The sequence below is a fragment of the Budorcas taxicolor genome, chromosome 14 (genome assembly GCF_023091745.1).
Source record: "Budorcas taxicolor isolate Tak-1 chromosome 14, Takin1.1, whole genome shotgun sequence".
Taxonomy (NCBI): Eukaryota; Metazoa; Chordata; class Mammalia; order Artiodactyla; family Bovidae; genus Budorcas; species Budorcas taxicolor.
In genome coordinates, this window is record NC_068923.1 from 58,155,721 (window position 1) to 58,163,017 (window position 7,297).

Sequence of the window (7,297 nt, forward strand, 5' to 3'; positions counted from 1 at the left end):
TTGAAACATGTATACTATCATGTAAGAAACGAATCATCAGTCTATGTTTGATACAGGATACAGCATGCTTGGGGCTGGTGCACGGGGATGATCCAGAGACATGATATGGGGTGGGAGGTTGGAGGGGGGTTCAAGATGGGGAACTCATGTACATCCGTGGCTGATTCATGTCAATGTATGGCAAAACCAATACAGTATTGTAAAGCAAAATAAAGTAAAAATAAAAATTAAAAAAATAAAGAGTGCCAGCTTTAAAAAAAAATATATATATATATATATATGGCTTACTTCATTCTAAGAAAAAACTTGTTAGGGTTTGAACATGAGGAGATATTGATTTCTTCTAACACCTGCCTCCAGACATACCATGTTGAAGCATTCCTTTTCTTGAGGCCATATTTTAAAACTTCCAATAAATTTTTATTATTGCAGAAGTTTTGCTTCATTTTTGAAGACTCATTTTTGTTCTTTCTAAAAAATTAAATCACTAACCTTTAAAAATTGTATAAAAATTTTATAAATGTTTAAAAGAGATGCAAAAATTTAAATTAAATTACAAATTAATTCAACATTTTCCCCCATGACCACAGCATTGGCAAGATCTGACTATACAGTTATGCTTTTCTTTGGGAGAGGGACATGGTTTGCTTTTTCTGAATCTTTTCCCTTTTCTAGTTGCTAGACCCTCCAGTGCCTTAAGAATAATAAATATCTCCTTACTTAACTAGGAAAGGTTGCTGGTGTCTCCCTAGTTGACCAGCTAACTTGGATTATCGTCATTAGGAGAAGACGATTGCTCCAATCTGTGCTGCTCAAGCTGGGCTCAAGTCTTTTAAAGTTTTCTGGGCACTGATGGTTCACTCTTGAGTTGGGCTCCTGTGCTGTTAACCCCAGCAGGCACATTCACATGGGCTTCCTCTGCTTGTGTCTCTTTGCTTCCCTTGCTTGGTTTCCCAGAAAACTATGAATCTCATCTTCCCTCTGCAGCAATCTCTAGGCAAAAACACATGGGATCCATCATCCTCACCTCCTGGAAACCCCAAAGAGCCCTGATTCCCCTCTTTACTTGGCAGTTCCTGGGATGCCAGGTCACTCCAGTGAAATTACCCTGGAGGATGGGACCATTTAATAAGTTCCTAAAAAGACATCTAATTAAAAGGGAAAATATCAATTCTTTTTTTTTTTTTCCCCAGGCAGTGTCAAAAATGAGGATTCCCTTGAGACATCTATCTCTTTGGTTTGGGGAAACAAAGCATCCTGCTTTCTTGGCAATCTGCAGTTTCTGAAACAGACTGCCTTCCTAGAGTTTGTCACACTGAGAGCAGTAAGTCAGACAGAAAAAGAGAAGCATTGTATAATATCATTTATATGGGGAATCTAAAAAGAAATGATACTGATAAACTTATTACAAAACAGAAACAGACTCACAGACTTAGAGAATGAACTCATGGTTAGCATGAGGGGAGGATAGGGGGCAGGGATGGTTAGGGTGTTTGGGATGGACATGTACACACTGCTATATTTAAAATGGGTAACCAACAAGGACCTATTATATAGCATGGGGAACTCTGCTCAATGTTATGTGGCAGCAGGTTGGTAGGGGAATTTGAGAGGGGGGGTACATGAAAGATAATATACATGGGATACATGTATATTGTTTACAGCTGAATCCGTTTGCTGTGCACCTGAAACTGTCAACATTGTTAATCAGCTACCTTGTTGTTGTTCAGTCATCAAGTCATATCTGACTCTTTGAGATCCCAGGGACTGCAGCATTCCAAAGCTCCCTATCTCTCACCATCTCTCAGAGTTTGCCCAAGTTCACATCCATCAAATCGGTGATGCCATCCAACCAGCTGAGTATAACTGGCTATACTCCAATATAAAATAAAAAGTTAAAAAATAATAAAATAAATAAAATAAAACAGACTGCCTTCTCCCCTCTATGCAGTCATAAAATCCCTTAAGAAAGCCAGCTCCAACAGGGATCTCTCTAGTTACCCTTTCGGGAGGCAGCTGACTTTAACACAGGAGCCTCCTTGAATTTGGTACTGGAACCATAAAATGACTTTTGTTCAGAACTTTGAGTTACTGAAATTTTAAACAACGTGAAAAATTCCAGACAACATTCTATATGTAGATATATCATAAACTGCCAAAGGCATTTCTAAAATTGTTCCTTTTATAATAAAGCCAACTTCCCTGGTGGCTCAGATGGTAAAGCGTCTGCCTACAATGCAGGAGACCTGGGTTCAATCCCTGGGTGGGGAAGATCCCCTGGAGAAGGAAATGGTAACCCACTCCAGTACTCTTGCCTGGAAAATTCCATGGACCGAGGAGCCTGGTAGGCTACAGTCCACCGGGTCGCAAAGAGTCAGACACGACTGAGCGACTTAACTTTAACTTTCACTAACTTCCTTTAAGCAGCAATGTGTAGTACCTGAGAGTTCCAGGCCGTCACACAGCTATCACTGGAAGCGGGACCCTGGGACTCTCACCCGCACCCTGTTCAGAGGCCACTCTCCCTCCTGGCGGGGCCCCGGGGTCAGAGGATTACCAGGCTCTATGGGAGGAGTACTGCTCTATGTCTGCCATCATTGCAACATATGTTCAACACTGATTTCATAGTGACCATTTATACTTTCCAGACTCTGTCCATGAATACGAGTGAGAAAGATGTTTTCATGAAGCACAGGATATTACGATTCACCGAGTATCTGAATCAAGCATGCAAGAAAATGTGCAAAACCAGAAAAGAACACTCGCAAGCTCTGATTTCTAAAACAATCAAGTAATGATATTTCCATAGTGATTCTTATTTTTTAAAATATTTATTTATTCAGGTCTTATTAAGTTCCAGTGCACAGGATGTAGAGAGTACATACTCAGTAGTTGTGATGCGTAGGCTTAGCTGCCCCATAACACGTGGGATTTTAGTTCCCCAATCAGAGATGGAACCTGTGCCTCCTGCATTGGAAAGTGAATTCTTAACCACTGGACCAGCAGCGATGTTCCTCCATAATAATTTTCAGAGCATGATAATTTGGGTGCCTAAATAATATAATAGAAATATAATAAATAGAAATAAGCAGGTATGTGTGTGCTAGTTACTCAGTTGTGTTCAACTCTTTGAGAATCCATGGACTGTAGCCCTCCCGGCTTCTCTGTCCATGAAATTCACTAGGCAAGAATACTGGGACTGGTAGCCATTCCCTTCTCCAGGGGATCTTCCCAACCCAGGAGTTGAACCCGGGTCTCCTGCATTGCAGACAGATTTTTTACCATCTGAGCCACCTGAGAAGCCTACATATTATTAAAGATTTTGTTCTCTTGGCAGTCAATGAAATAAAAACTATTTCCTTTCTTTTTCTTTCTTCTGATTTTGATGATTTCTTTTGGCTACCACATGATTTGATCTGAGACCTGTAACTACTTAAATCAAAACATGCAGGCTGTAGCATCATCTCTAGTTTTTCCATTAACATCATTTTAAAGGGCTTTAGGGTCAGATGTGCTTCAAAAAGGCTGACTTGTGGAAGTAAGACACTCCCTCTAGTGGATAAAGAGAGAGAAGAAAGTATTTGATTTCTTGATTTGAGGATTAGCTACAATTTCAATTTTTGACCTCATGGGAAATAGATGGGGAAACAGTAGAAACAGTGTCAGACTTTATTTTGGGGGGCTCCAAAATCACTGCAGATGGTGACTGCAGCCATGAAATTAAAAGACGCTTACTCCTTGGAAGAAAAGTTATGAGCAACCTAGATAGTATATTCAAAAGCAGAGACATTACTTTGCCAACTAAGGTCCGTCTAGTCAAGGCTATGGTTTTACCAGTGCTCATGTATGGATGTGAGAGTTGGACTGTGAAGAAGGCTGAGCGCCAAAGAATTGATGCTTTTGAACTGTGGTGTTGGAGAAGACTCTTGAGGGTCCCTTGGACTGCAAGGAGATCCAATCAGTCCATTCTGAAGGAGATCAGCCCTGGGTGTTCTTTGGAAGGAATGATGCTAAAGCTGAAGCTCCAGTATTTTGGCCACCTCACGCGAAGAGTTGACTCATTGGAAAAGACTCTGATGCTGGGAGGGATTGGGGGCAGGAAGAGAAGGGGACGACCCAGGATGAGATGGCTGGATGGCATCACTGTCTCGATGGACGTGAGTCTGAGTGAACTCCGGGAGATGGTGATGGACAGGGAGGCCTGGCGTGCTGCGATTCATGGGGTCGCAAAGAGTCGGACACGACTGAGCGACTGAACTGAACTGAATTGCTTTTTGGCTTAGTTTTTCCGTAAGAAACTACACTCCATTATGTTCCATTTATCAAGGCTCCACCAGGCAGTCTCTGCATCTTTTTAAAGTTGTTCAGCCAACAAATATTTATTAAATATTCTCCATGTGTGAACACAGGTCTAAGTACTAGGGATACAGCAGTGAGTGAACAAAATGATTGAAAATTCTGTCATTGAGGAACTTAAATAGATATTAGGTGACTTCTCTTCTGGTCCAGTGACTAAGACTCTGTGATCCCAATGCAAGCGGCCAGCTTCAGCCCCTGGTCAGGGAACTAGATCCCATATACAGCAACTGAAGAACCCACGTGCTGCAGTGAATACCAGTGCAGCAAAAATATATATATTTTAAAAAATAATATTAAATAATGTTCAGTGTGTGCCGTGTGTGTGTGTGTGTGCTTCCTCTGCCAGACTTCCAAGGAGCAAGCATCTTTTAATTCCATGGCTGCAATTATTGTCTGTAGTGATTTTGGAGCCCAAGAAAATAAAGTCTGCCACCGTTTTCATTTTTTCCCCATCTATTTGCCAAGAAGTGATAGGACCAGATGCCATGATCTTCATTTATTGAATGCTGAGCTTTAAGCCAGCTTTTTTACTCTCCTCTTTCACCTTCATCAGGAGGCTGTTTAGTTTTTCGCTTTCTGCCATTAGAGTGGTGTCATCTGCATAGCTGAGGTTATTGATATGTCTCCAAGAAATCTTGATTCCAGCTTGTGATTCATCCAGCCTGGCGTTTCTCATGCTGTACTCTGCATGTCAGTTAAATAAGCAGGGTGACAATATACAGCCTTGACACACTCAGTTTCCAATTTTGAACCAGTTCATTATTCCATGTCCAGTTCTGTTACTTCTTGACTTGCAAACAGGTTTCTCTGGAAGCAGGTAAAGTGGTCTGGTATTCTCATGTCTTGAAGAATTTTCCACAGTTCTCCATGATCCATATAGTCAAGGCTTTAACATAGTTAATGAAGCAGAAATACATATTTTTCTGGGATTTCTTTGCTTTTTCTATGATCCAACAGATGTTGGCAATTTGATCTCTGGCTCCTCTGCCTTTTCTAAATCCAGCTTGTACATCTGGGCATTCTTGGTTCATGTACCGTTCAAGCCTAGCTTGAAGGATTTTGAGCATTACTTTGCCAGCATGTGAAATAAGTGCAATTGTGTGGTAGTTTGAATTTTATTTGGCATTGCCTTTCTTTGGGATTTGAATGAAAACCAACTTTTTCCAGTGCTGTGGCTACTGCTGAGTTTTCTAAATTTGCTGGCATCTTGAGTGCAGCACTTTCACAGCATCATCTTTTAGGATTTGAAATAGCTCAACTGGAATTCCATCATCTCCACTAGTTTTGTTGGTATTAATGCTTCCTCAAGCCCGCTTGACTTCACACACCAGGATGTCTGGCTTTAGGTGAGTGATCACACCATCGTGGTTATCCAGGTTATTAAGACCTTTTTTGTACAATTCTTCTGTGTATTCTTGCCATCTCTTCTTACATCTTACACCACCTGAGGAGTATTCTAGAAGGGAAGAAGAAGAGGTATATTTGGGTGCTCTTATGGCTCAGAAATTCACACTGAAGAGCTGATTGATGACTGTGACATCCTTGTTTACTGATATGGCAGGAAATATTCCATTTCTCAGAAGTAACTCCTAACTGGTTGACTCAACTTAAGTAGTTTAGAATTATACAGTCTTTCTATTTTCTTAAAGAGTAGGTGAAGGAAACAAAATCTAAAATGAACAAGATCTGATTCTTCAGAAGAGTTAAAATCTAGAAACAGAGTCTCACTTGCCACTTTTCTTGAATTTTACAATTAGAGGAGACAGGATCAGGGTCTCCCTTGTGACTCAGGTGGTAAAGAATCTGCCTGCAATGCAAGAGACCTGGCGTTTGACCCCTGGGTTGGGAAGATCCCCTTGAAAAGGGAATGGCTACCCACTCTAGTATTCTTCTCTGGAGAATCCCATGAACTGAGAAACCTGACAAGCTACAGTCCATGGGGTTGCAAAGAGTCGGACAAGACTCAGTGACTAAGCACACACATACTGAGGATCAGGGTCTAGTTGAAGTAGACGTGTCTGCTTTCTTGGACCCATTTGATTCTAATCAGCTTGTGCTGCGTGTTCTGGCTGTCATTCTTTCAAAGGTTGTGCCCTGCTCCCTTACCTCCTGTTTTAACCTTGAATCTGAAGTGAATCTGCTAAGACTGTGAAGGTGGTTGGGGATGCTCCTGAGATTTTTTTTTTTTTTTTTTTTGTCTTCTTTTCTAAATAAATCAAGAATTGGATGGGAAGGTCTTTTGTTTTTCTAGGAAAGGAACAAATTGAGCTGATTTTACACAACTTATTATTTGCAACTGTACCTAAAGTTACTGCTCTCAAACCTGGGTACAAAATGGCATAAGGGTGCTATTAAATACTGAGACCTCATTCACTTGTTCAGTAAATACCTGTAGAGGACTTGGTGTCTGCCAAGCACTGAGACAGATCACGAGAATACAAGAGTAACCAAGACTGCCTCCGTGGTTTTCAGTCTTTATAGACAACAGAAGAGGCCATGATAACACACTGTGTGCTAAGTATGTAGTCTGAATGAGGAAATGCAAAAAACTCAAGAGAAGAAACAAAAACCAAAATCATACTTGGGCGGTCAGGGAAGGCTTCTTGGAGGAATTTACAGGTTGGCCAAGACCTAAAAAAAGTAGAAGTTACACATGTGAAGGTGGGTTAACTATAGGTTAAGATGGGCTTCAGAATGGAAGGTGGCAGATAATGCTATGAACAGCAACAACAAATTGCAGCTTGTTGTGAACATTGATGAGACAAGATGTTGCTGAAGATGAAAGAAATCCAGTATGAGCTCTGTATGTTACATGTGGGATGGGCAGTGAAAGGGTTGAGAGAACAGGAGAGGTGAACCAGATCTTGAATGCTTTTCTAATCAGTATGGAGGAATCTAAACTGCATTCCAAGAGAACTTGAGGCCCATCAGGAAAAGT

General features: G+C 41.0%; 1 non-coding gene across 1 annotated transcript; it reads left to right on the forward strand.

Annotated features, from left to right (window-relative positions):
- Positions 1-2,199: 2,199 nt before the first annotated feature.
- On the forward strand, positions 2,200-2,271 carry TRNAC-ACA (transfer RNA cysteine (anticodon ACA)). The gene has a single exon. It is a non-coding gene; the product is annotated as a tRNA-Cys (tRNA).
- Positions 2,272-7,297: the final 5,026 nt, after the last annotated feature.